This window comes from Notolabrus celidotus, chromosome 14, assembly GCF_009762535.1.
Source record: "Notolabrus celidotus isolate fNotCel1 chromosome 14, fNotCel1.pri, whole genome shotgun sequence".
NCBI lineage: Eukaryota > Metazoa > Chordata > Actinopteri > Labriformes > Labridae > Notolabrus > Notolabrus celidotus.
In genome coordinates this window covers 23,008,456-23,020,575 of record NC_048285.1, presented here as the reverse complement: position 1 = coordinate 23,020,575, position 12,120 = coordinate 23,008,456, and the positions used below count along the sequence as shown (strand labels likewise).

The 12,120-nt window shown below is 38.4% G+C and overlaps 1 protein-coding gene across 2 annotated transcripts in view; it reads left to right on the top strand.

Annotated features, from left to right (window-relative positions):
• The window catches only part of cadm1b (cell adhesion molecule 1b), a 228,929-nt gene that overhangs the window by 57,287 nt on the left and 159,522 nt on the right, over positions 1 to 12,120 (top strand). The window lies entirely within an intron of this gene.

Here is a 12,120-nt window from a genome sequence, read left to right as displayed (position 1 = left end):
CAAAATTTTTATCAAACAACTGTGTTTACTCTTTTTATATCATAAAGACAACAGAAACTACCCAAGAAACTATACATTCTGCCAGGGTATGTAAACTTATGAGCACCTGTACATACCAGTGCCTTATTTGTGAAATATTTCTTCTTTAAACAATCAAATATATTGCTTTTACAAAATCTCTTTTTTGGCACAGAGTGTGGCTAACTGAACAAAACCTTTCTGTTCTTGTTGTATTTTCAGATAGCAGATAGGAGAGGTTTTTTTTTTCCTTTTGAGTAACAAAAAGATTCTTACATGTACTTGAAGGTAAAGCTTTCAACCATTCTTGTTTTTCAGAAAATATTTCTATAACTTTCATATCAAGTATTTACGCCTTACGTCCAGTTTAAGTGGTTTGAATTCTCTAGTTGTACCATTAAAGTGTAAAAAAAAGAATCTTGCCTGTCCACTCTTCATTTGTCCTCGTGAAAAATGTTAGATTGAATATTGAAGAGAACAAAGATGATGTTTTTTCAATAGATTTCTTTTCAATGACTTTTGTCAAGGTTGCAGTTCAGTCCAACACATTTCTATGTGAAGCTTTCATTCACACACATCTCAGCTCTCCACTTCACGCGTGTACGAGGGAGCTGGGAAACATTTTTTTTTTTTTCATTCCTTTTGTCCAATCTCAAGGTTGGAATGTGTTGTAAGGGACCCGCGTGTGTAAAAAATGAATTTGCTGTATTTTGTTGTGCCTCAGCTAAGGTCAAAGCTGTACCCTTAATCTCAGTCACATGTCTGTGCTGCTGAATCGATCAAAACTAAATTTGTTGATTACATTCAGCTTCAATGCTGTCCACTCAGAAACAAGTATCTAGCTGCCAGAATGCCAAGACCTTCTTTTTGTTTTTTAACCATAGTACAACCTTGTGTTTTCATTATCAGCTGATTGAACGGTAAGCATCCTCGCACCAAATCAAATTGGACTTAATGAAGCAGAAAAACATTTTATTTAGTTTAGTCTTTGACATCAAGCAATTCAGTCAAGTCAATTACATCAGCCTTTATCTTCAGAGCCTTGATTAGGATTGGAAACAAACTCCATCCTTTACAGGAAAAGTTTGACATTTTGGTAACCAGGCTTGTTTGCCTTTTCAGTGACAGTTTGATTAATTGATTTCTACTCCTTGTTCCGAACTGTTATAACGAAGCTAGAATGAGAAGATGGTATTAGCCCTGCATGAAGACGAGAAACAGTGGGAAACAGCTAGCTAGGGCTTCTCAGTGAGAGAAATAAAATCCACAGACCAGTATCTCTAAAACTCCCTTTTTAACATGCAATAAAACATTTCTTTCAGATAACAAAACCCTTAGAGTGTCAGTGTCAGATCATTTTTACTGGGGTTTGAGCCAAGCTAGGCTAGCACATTCTCCCCAGTGTCTCCAGTTCTTGCAATAAGCTAACCATTTGCTGCCATTGGCTCATGAAGTATAACTTTATACAGCAGAAAGTAGGTGTATCGTGTTATTTACATAGGTCAATGCAGTTTTTTGGCCAGGTCAGCTGTTCTGCCCCATTTTTTGTCTTTGTTATACCACTTTCCTGTCATTTAAATGACAGTTTAAATTCAGACTAAATGACTAGTTAAAGGTGAGTTAACACCCTGAAAAAAAGTCAGGGTCCTCCTTGCAGATTATCGCCCATGTCCGTGCTATTTAGGCAGTGCAAGTGGTTATATGCCAGTGTAACTAGACTCAGCCTACATACAACTTTATCTCGAGATCATGATAGGCCTACTGTCAAGCTGCGCTGTGCATCTGTTATCTTTGATGGTTTACATCCTGGTAGTAGAGCATGGTAGCATCATGGCTGTAGCCTGGCTGGAGGCTGGTGGTTGTGCTACAGTCCTGGTACCTCATATGGCTAGTATTTTAGGGCTACAGTTATAGAAATATTACTAATTTGTCAAACTGAATGGTAATTCTGGTGTTGTTGGGGGTGGGATCTTTTTCTTAATTTATTCTATTTGAAGTTGTTTTTATGCACAGCACTTTGTGTTACAATGTCATTGTATGAAAAGCGCTTTATAAATAAAGTCTGATTGATTGATTGATTAATTGATTGACTAAGGAGGGTGATGATGTTTAATCGCTCAGTCAGCTAATGAGCAACTTCTCCACAGTTAATTGCCCTGGGCTAGCTAACATGTAACCACACCAACTTTTGGTGCCTTATTTTGTCGGGAGAAGATCTTATCTTGGGAGCTTGGATTTGCTAAACCTGTTTCTGCAACCAGGAAAAGAAACAAAGTGACAAACAAAGTATGAACAGGTCTATATATATATGTACAGTAGATGTCATGCTGACAGAAAAAAGAAGCATTTGTTTTCCTCTCTGACTTGATAACTTGTTGATTAGCAGCGCAGGCAGATGAAATGCACATAGGGAAAACTTTCATGGTTACCTGGATGACATATTGAGCCCATGGCTGACAAACTGTTGACTGACAGCTGGGGGGCCCTCGGGGAAGCACCTGTCTCTCGAAATATAAAGTAAGTGTTAGTGACATTATTAGGGGAATGCTGTCACCTTGTGCTTCTGCACCGTGTAAAGTTAGAAATGATATATTCGTAGTAAACACTATTATTGTGATGGCTGACATGTTTTGTCCGGTGATTATGCATAATTATGTTTAATAATTCGCTCTACACACAAGCAGACAAACCAACTGCATGTTTGTTTTTGTCTGCAGCCATCGCTCTTTGTGTTGAGTAGGTCACCTCCGAATATTCATCACCTCTTATGTCATCAACATGGACGCAATTTGCGGCGAAACATCTCACTCTTCACTGCGTGTGTTGCCAGCACGGAGCGGCATGGCCATCAGGCATCAACAATGGCATAATTATGGAGTATTAAACCGTCACAATGACACATCAGTCAGACAAGATATGCAAAACGCCTGCAAGGCCTACTCGGTTTACCCTTACTCTTGTCAGAGCGGCCTGAAAAATGGAGGTTTGTTTGCTGCTGGATCATAATTACAATCGCTATTTACGAGAGCCATCAAGCCTTCAGTCAAGAGTTGTTGCATTTGAAGGTGACTCTGGGACGCGGACACAGTGAAACAAGGCTTTCAGACAAGCTGTCTCCTCTCACCCAGCCTTTTAAATCATCATCACTCTAGCCGGCTGTATGATCGTTCACATGATATATCACCTGTTAGAGCGGCAGCAAACGCACCACCAGCAGACAGTGACAATGAGTCTGGCAGCCTCGTTTCAGCAGCCGTTTGATGCTTCTGTTTCCCGTTATTAAGCTATCGCTTCCAGGCTGTTGTGTTAAGCGTCACTTAAACTGCCAGTTAGGTTTAGGAGATGTTTCTGCAGGCTTTTTCTTTTTTTTTTTTTTTTTTTTTTGGTCCTACTTGTTGTTTCTGTGATGTGGCCAGTTGAATTTTTCATGGCTTCAATCAGCTTGAAGCAGCTTGTTAGACTGCAGAATCTGACAGTGCTTTGATTCTGCTGTCCGTCCAGATGTCACTCAGCTAAAGCTCAGCTGTCTACGTTTATACAGGGCTGAGGAAACTGGCTGCTGGTCATATTCAAAGGAAAACCTGGGGCTTACTTCTGTAGTTATGTCTACCATTCCTGTTTTTCTTATTGTAAAAACATGACAAAGGCACTGTGAGACGGGATCCACAGCAGCATTCAGAGGGAAATCACATCAACAATCAGATGTTTCTTGTGTGTCTTTTGGTGAGGGTGTTCTCACATTGTTTGACAGTCAACAGAGAGGAGACAGGAAATGAGAGAAGGAGAAGGAGGGATGACACGCAACAGAGGTCTGCTTCTGGATTTGTTTCAGTCACTCATTCACTTTCATTGTATAGTATAGTTGTAGGTTATTATTTATATGTTTTTTTTTAATGAAATCACACCTTAATATGTTATATTTCTAAATATTACTGTGGTCTGAATTAGTGATTTTGGGTTGGCAATAAGAAAACCCAGCAACATTGAATTATGGAAATGTAAAGTTCAAATTACAGTTAAATTGTCGTACATATTGAGACAGTATAGTCATGGTTAAATACATTATACTATATAATAATAAAATAAAATAATAAACAAGATAAGAAAAAAGAGTACATATAAGTTATTGATAATAAGGAACATTAAAATACTCAGAGACATACATATAGTTACAAACATTACGATGGATGGATGGATGGATGGATGGATGGATGGATGGATGGATGGATTTCTAAGTAAGTGTTGTTTCCCTTTTGCAAATAAAAGTTTTTCAGACAGGATTCAAACAATCTTCTTAAACTTGTAGATCTGTTCTATTTGTACCATTAAAACCTTGTGAAAACACAAGTGTAGCAGTCGAAGTCCTTATATCTTAACACGTAAATTACTTTGAATGTAGCCAGCAGGTCTGATGACAAAAAAAATATATATATAATAAGGATAAAAAACGACAAATATGAATAATGAAAATAATGCTTTTAAAGGTGCAGTGTGCAGTAATGTTCGTCATTTAGCAGAACAGACTGGGTAGAAATGGAATATCTAATTATATATAAATATTTACAATGAGCCTTTTATATCTTTTTAAAGAGTGTGCCCCTCCACCAAGGCTGCAATCTTCCACTGCTATGTTTCTACCACAGCACAAAATGGACAAACTGGTAACATGCATGTTATTGTATTCAGAGAATGGCTGTGCAAAATGCATTGGTTGGAAGACAAGAAAAAGAGATTGGTAGTTGTCTGTGAAAGAATTGTATTGATAGATGTTCTTGATGGTAAAGAAATCACAACTGGCGGATCATACTTATCGTGTGTCACAGGCTACCCTCACTCACATATTCTGTGGTCATATATGAAGCAGTGTTAAATAAATTGTGCTCAATTTTGACTTGCTTCCAACTTTTTTCTTGCCTCTTGACGCGGCAAGTCAGAAATCTTAACATCCGTTTAAATGACGAGGAGATTAGTCACTTTATCACTGTACTTTTTACTCATGAAGTCTTACTATTTTCTGTTTCTTTTACATTTTAAGACATGAATCTCGGGGCTCAGTACTGCAGACAGAGAAAGGAGGACACAATTAGAACATTTCTGAATAATAAATGTTTTTTCTGGTCTTTCCATGAAATGTATTGCCAATAACAGATTATTGCTGATCTCGTACTTTGAGATGAAATTCAGATTATGCTGTGTTTATAGCCCTTCTTTATCCCAGCACTGACTCTAGCAGTAAAACAAACCAGTGAACACAATATGTATCTCTGTTAGAGGTGCTATGACTAAAGAAATCACAGTCTACCAGTTAAAACAAACAGTGAAATGTTGTTTTGCCAGGTTTGAACACTGGGAACAGAAATGATCATCTCAGTAGTAACAGTGCATCTTGGTAGTAACAGGAAAAGAGATGCCAGACTTTTTTATTACACACTTTATTTTTGTTGTACTTGAGCTGAGAATTAAACCAGGTTATTGTGAGCAGGTTAAGACACACACGTACATGATAAAGTATATAAGGACAGCTGGATGGTCAGTTCTTGCCCTTGTTTTTTCCCTTTCTGCTCTTTTTTCCCTTTGTTTCTCTCCTCTTCTTATTACAGTGTGAGGGCAGGTGTGTGTCTGGCCTCAGCTGGGTATTATCTCGGCCCAGATTGTCCTTGGACCCCCATGTCTGTCTCATAACCTTGGCAGTGGCCGCCTTGAACATCACTGGCTATTCTTAAAATCCTCCCTACCATCTTTTAATCCCCTCCATTCTGATTCAGATATGATTAAAGACAAAGCATCAAAGCATTTTATTGCAGTAATTACTCACTCATTAGCCATATGTTTGACAAGTATGGCCTCCTGGCATCAAATGCCTGTCTATTAATCACAAACAGAAATCTGACAAAAGGGAGATGATGAAATGATGAAATATAAACCCAGACTGATATTATTTTATTGATGGATTACAGCGGGAGACATCACAAAGTAGCACAGTCTTTCCTTGATGTATGACCGCCGAGAATATATTTTGGGTCATCTCTGCAGCCACCATATTTCCTCACAGACCATGTAGCAGTCATCATTACCAGTGTGACCCACTCGGGGAGCTTTTTCCTCCCAGATGTCAACCCATACAGCTTGTTATAACTGAAACAATCTAAACAAATGATCTCACCGGCCACTGAAACATGCTCCTCTTCCTCCACCAAACCAGCCACCCACTCCTCTCCGTCTCCTGTCTTCCCGGGCGATCTCCCCCGGGCTGCAAGGGACGAGACAGGACAGGACAGGAGAGGATAAATTACCGCCACAGAACCCCAGCTATCTCTCATGCTTTCATTTGCACCAGCAATTAATCAGCCATCACTGGAGAGCTCCTGCATGTCAGGGCTGAGGATTTTATTAGGGATGTCCTTTATGGGCCTTAATGAGACTTATGTCTACCTTGAGTATTTCATTTGCCACACACAGCTCCGCTGCTTGTAACCTTGAGGTGAGGAGTTTTTTTTCTCTCCACAACAGGAAAGCTTGGCAGGGCTTTGTTATTCACCTCTCTCTTGCCTTGATTTGCTCTTTCATCCCGCCGTCTCCCTCGCTGTTACACATCCTCCTGTCTTGCACTTATCTAATTCTAGGCACTGATTTGTTGTGTGTGTGTTCTGATGGTCCTCCCTCCATCCAGGTTTTTGAAATGCAGAGCTAAGTGAGTGGATGAAAACATAGAGGATCACCTTCTCATTTGTGAAATGCAGAGGGAGACAGTTATGTGTTTCAATAACTGATTCATCATGATTAAAATGGAATGTGTAGGGCACCATCGGTCAAATCGTGCCTCTTTTTCTCTCTATCTTTATTAGGATCCCCATTAGCACCAGCATAATCCTTCACTATTCTTCCTGGGGTCCAACACACCTTCAATGATACTCTGAGGCTTTGTTCAGACTGCATTCCCACTAGATTTGTTTCTCTTTTAAATCTTGAAGACAGTCTGTATACACTATTATAAACAAGCAATGTAATCAGATCGATGTGTCCAATCTCTGCATATATCTCCTGGAAGTGATCTTGGCATGTGGAACTACGATATGCTGTATAAAACATAGACGTACTCTTGATGACCTCACCCAATGGTTTCTGAAGAGGTGTTTTGAAGCCCTGCAATGATGATCAAGTACTGACGGTAACCACTCTTGGAACTGAATGAGTCTTGGTTTCTGGCTGCAGCGTACCCACCTGCCAGTCAAATCAGAAAGGCTTCCAAAGTATGTCTAATTATTCATAACCCTTAGTCTAAACATGATGCAAAGACATGAGTTATTGAAAAAGAGAAACTAAGATATGAGAAAATAAGGGTATGAAAATCCATCCCTTGTTCTCTGTCAAGGTCCAGCAGCTTTGCATGTTATGTAGTCCAACATATTCCTTCATCAAATACGCACACAATACAAAAAGGCTTTCCTATTAACTTGTCAAACTTAATTTTGATCAGGTATTTACGTATTTCGTGTCAATGAATCCTCCCTGACGATGGTTCTGTTTGTGGTTATTTCTATGACAAACTCGTTTTCAGGTTTCGTGTTTTCTCTTAACAATTCTAACAGATCTGAAGCGAGCCGGGTTGAATTGGAGACAGTGAAAGCAAGTGTGTCCTTGCATCAATTAGGATAAAGCACAGCTGAACTGATGTAACACACTGTCAACCAAATCTTATGAAACCACTCAATAAAAGAGACTTTGAATACTAGGTGGATGATCCCTCCATCCATCCATCTGTTCATCCATTCATCCATCCATCCGTCCATCTGTTCATCCATCCATTCATCCATCCATCTGTTCATCCATCTGTTCATCCATCCATCCATCCATCCATCCATCCATCCATCCATCCATCCATCCATCCATCCATCCATCCATCTGTTCATCCATCCATCCATCCATCCATCTGTTCATCCATCCATCCGTCCATCCATCCATCCATCATATGTCCATCTAGCAGTCCATCCATCCATCATACTGTCCATGCATTCATCCATCTTTTCATCCATCCATCCATCCATCCATCCATCCATCCATCCATCCATCCATCCATCCATCCATCCATCCATCCATCCATCCATCCATCCATCCATCCGTCCGTCCCATCCATCCATCCATCTACACATACAGTACATCCATACATCCATCCATACATAAATCCATCCATCCATTCATACATCCATCATACCGTCCATTTGTCCATCCATCCATCCATTAACCCGTCAATCTTTCCATCTGTTTATTTCATCCAATTACCCGTCCATTCTTCTCTTAGTCATCCATTCATTCATCCATCCATCCATTAAGCTATTAACCCATCAATCTATCCATCTGTTCATCTTTTCATCAAATTACATGTCCATTCTTCACTTAGTCATCCATCCGTCTGGTCATTTACCATTTCGTCATTTCATCAATCCATCCATTAGTTCATCTCTGCATCCAAAGGGGGACATTAAGCCTATGGTTAACGATTTAAAATATGTATTTGAATCAACTTCAATTTTTACTTTTTATGTCATTATATTTTTCTTTTAAAAGACTTTCAAATTAAAGTATTTTGGGTCTTTATCCTCAGATGGTCTAAAATACCCACAAATATTTTAAACATCCATAATGTTTAAGGTTCTGGAGGTGTTCTCAAACTCCTCAAGAACTCCCTATCACTCTAGATAGTCAATTTATCCTTCACTTGAAAACAAAATAAAACTTAAAACTTTCTCAAGTCTTACCTCAGTCTATCCATCTAATGAAAGAGGTAACATAAATCACATATATGCATCCAATTTGCAAAACCTGCTCCCCAAGTAAAACTTTTATCACCTGTCTTTTGGCAAATGTCTTAAAATGTTATTTGATAGTTTTTTCATTGTCTTTACCAAAACAATTAATAAATATATAAATAAATAAAAGGAAAACATATGTGAGTTCTGGCTGCATTAGTATATTCAGTTGCAGTTATTGCGAGATGGTTTTAAAAGCAACAGATGGAACATTTTTACATCCAGGTGGTAATAAGAGATTTAGGATTTAGGAAATATCATCAGAACAGCAGGACGTGTTTTCAAATGACCATCTGGGCTTTATTAAAGACTTACAGGTATTTATTTTCAGGAAATTAGATGCTTAGCTCTGTGACTTAAATATGACGCTAAGACATGAGAAGCAGGAACCAGGGCTAGAAGAGATGTAGAGCCTGCAGTGTGTCCCAGTGGAATAAATACATTATGGAAAAATTACTCTTTCTAAAAATTACAAACTAGTGCTTGCTTGCTTGCAGAAAAGCTGCCGCATGCTTTCTGAAATAAATATATGCTGCCAAATGTAAAATCTCCTTCCTTTTGCTATTGACTGTTTTCATCAGAGAATGTTGAAGCTGCTGTGTTTCTGTGAGCTCAAACAGCAGCAGCTACAAGCGCATTGAAAACACTGAAGAGTGGGCGTCACCCGGTTAACCCATAACCACAGAGTCAGCCAGTAAGAGGATATGGAGGCCATCTGGTAGCATTTTTACAGTATGGTGTGGCAGTTTGCCCATGTGTGCTACAGGAAGGGTCGGATGACGGTCATGAAAGAGAGCCTCTGAATCCTCCGAGGACACACACATGAATATTCTCAGTCCAATTTTCTGGGTCAGACGTAAGCTAGAGCGGAGTACACGACCTGATCACATCTGTCGGAGAGCTAAGATCAAACTCTACGACCTTTAGAAACTTAAATCATATCTTAGCACTTCTGTAAGCTGAATCTGCAGTAAGTGATGAGACCAATTTGGTTGGAGAGGTTTTAAAATGACATACTCTGTCCTCTTTTTTTTTTATCTTTCTGAACACACCATATGTTTAGAAGTAGGACATTTTACTGGGCTGCTACAAAGTTTGGAACAAGTCTGAGGAACTGAACTGAGAGTAGGATTCGAATTATATTATAATGTAAATTAAAAAAACAAGAGCATAATAATAACTACTGGCCTGTGTCTTAACATTTATTTGAACAGTGGAAAATGGTACATCTACATCTCGGTGTACTTCCAGTGTAATTGTACTTTTTAGAGGCATCTCTGTTTTATGTAACATGATACTCCTTCTTTACTTTATCATAGGTTGATTAGGCTGGCTTTGTTTCAAGCGGTGGAGTAGATTATCATCTAATTACAGGATTAAAGGTCAGGCCACAGCTCCTACTGCTCATTTATAAAAGTATCCTTAACAACAACTTCCACTCCATGCATTAGTTTGCACGTGCAGGACTCCACAAGTCATGCTAGAAAAAATAAATACTGCAACATCAGAATCAGAATCATGTTGAATGCCAAGTAGGTTAACCCAACTAAGGAGTTTGTAGTGCTGTTTTTGGTGCAAAAACACTGGCCTTATGGATGGATCACTAAAAGTAGAAATCACATGCATGACAGTAGTCCCACCGCCAAGGATCCTTAATAAAAATAAGAACAAAAAAGTAAACAATAAAAAATGGGCTAGAAAAAAACAATGAAATATGACATGTTCAATAGTTGTCCTGGAGTTGTACAGTAGCAGGAATGTTTACGTGTGATGATATTAAAATGCAAAAAGCTTAGAATATGATGAAGGTACAATGTGAGATGTAAAGAGACAATTTTCAATGCCAGTGTGTGTAAATATAATACACAGAGTCAAAATTGAAGGCTTTCCAGTACTTTAAAGTTAAGTGACTCCAGGTTTGGATGACAGTCTGAGTCATGTGGAGGTTGGAGGGCATGCAGCAGAGAGGAAGACTTCATAATTAAAACCTACTGAGAAACACTTAACATTTTAAACTCATGGTTAATGTTCTAAAGAGATTATTATTTGTCCTGGTTTTAAATACTGAATCTCCTCTGTTAGCCATATCCAACGATCCTGCTCTGGGTTTAAATGAGTACTTCAATGTGTAATTGGTATAAGGTTGTATGTTACATAACTTGAAAGGAGTCATTTTGAAAAATAATTAAAAGTCAACTAGTAGTTTGACCCATCCAGCCACCATAACCTCCTTCCAGTATGGACTCTTCCCACGCTTTACATCACAACACTGGACCTCCACAGCAGATCTAGACTTTACACGAGAGTGCAGAGTCCAGAAATAATGCCTGAGGGGTATCTTCAGCTTCACAGTTTTATGCCTATGGCCATTGACAGTGTTCAGTTGTGATGAGCAGGCCAGTGCTGTTGGTGTGCATGTGCAAACATTCTTGTGTATGTATTCAACAATTAGTAAATGAAAGCAGAACTGTAGAGAACTTTATCCCTCTGAAGCTTTATGTAAGAGGGTTTCATATAAGTGTAGTCTTTCTACATCTGTTTGGTTTATTTTGAAGTAAAACATCAGTGCGCACCTGTCTCAGATATATTGCACACATGAAAATAGAAAGGATGCAATTCTGAGAGAAAGTACAAAGTAAAACTCCCACATAGAAGTCAATATGAATGTGCCTCCATCTCATCCTTTCACTTACACATTTAGAAAATCATATACTGAACCCACTTGAGGAAACATTTTTCTGACTTGATATACGTCCTCTTATAGATTCTTTTTTTCCCCTCAACTTCTCTTCTTCTAACCTTTTTAAAAGGAGTCTCTACAAGCATGTATTTTCTTATTTCTAAGGATAAAACCTGCATCCGTTATTTTTTGCCATCTTGGTTCAATCCTCCAGTGATCTTTGAGAAGAAAAGGCAATATTGTATACTTTACTTTTGCACATTTCTAAACCGGTTGTTGTTGACGGTAACTTTGTTGATAAAGATTCATATTTGAAATTCACCAGCCTTTAAAACATACTAGTAAGCTTAAACTGCCTAAAAGTAGCTCTAACAAATATTCACAGAATCTATTGACAACATTAAAACTGTATTACGTTAATGTGATAATAATCTGATAATCTATCATATATGATTTAATATCAGTTAAAGCCTAAATGTACTGTCCATGCTAGGAATAATGAGCTAAGATGAGTGACATTTAGGACACACTTATCTACAGATGTATGTAATTATGTCCATTATTTTGAATATTATGAATAATAATGGGTTTTGGCTGAGTTAGACACACACACAC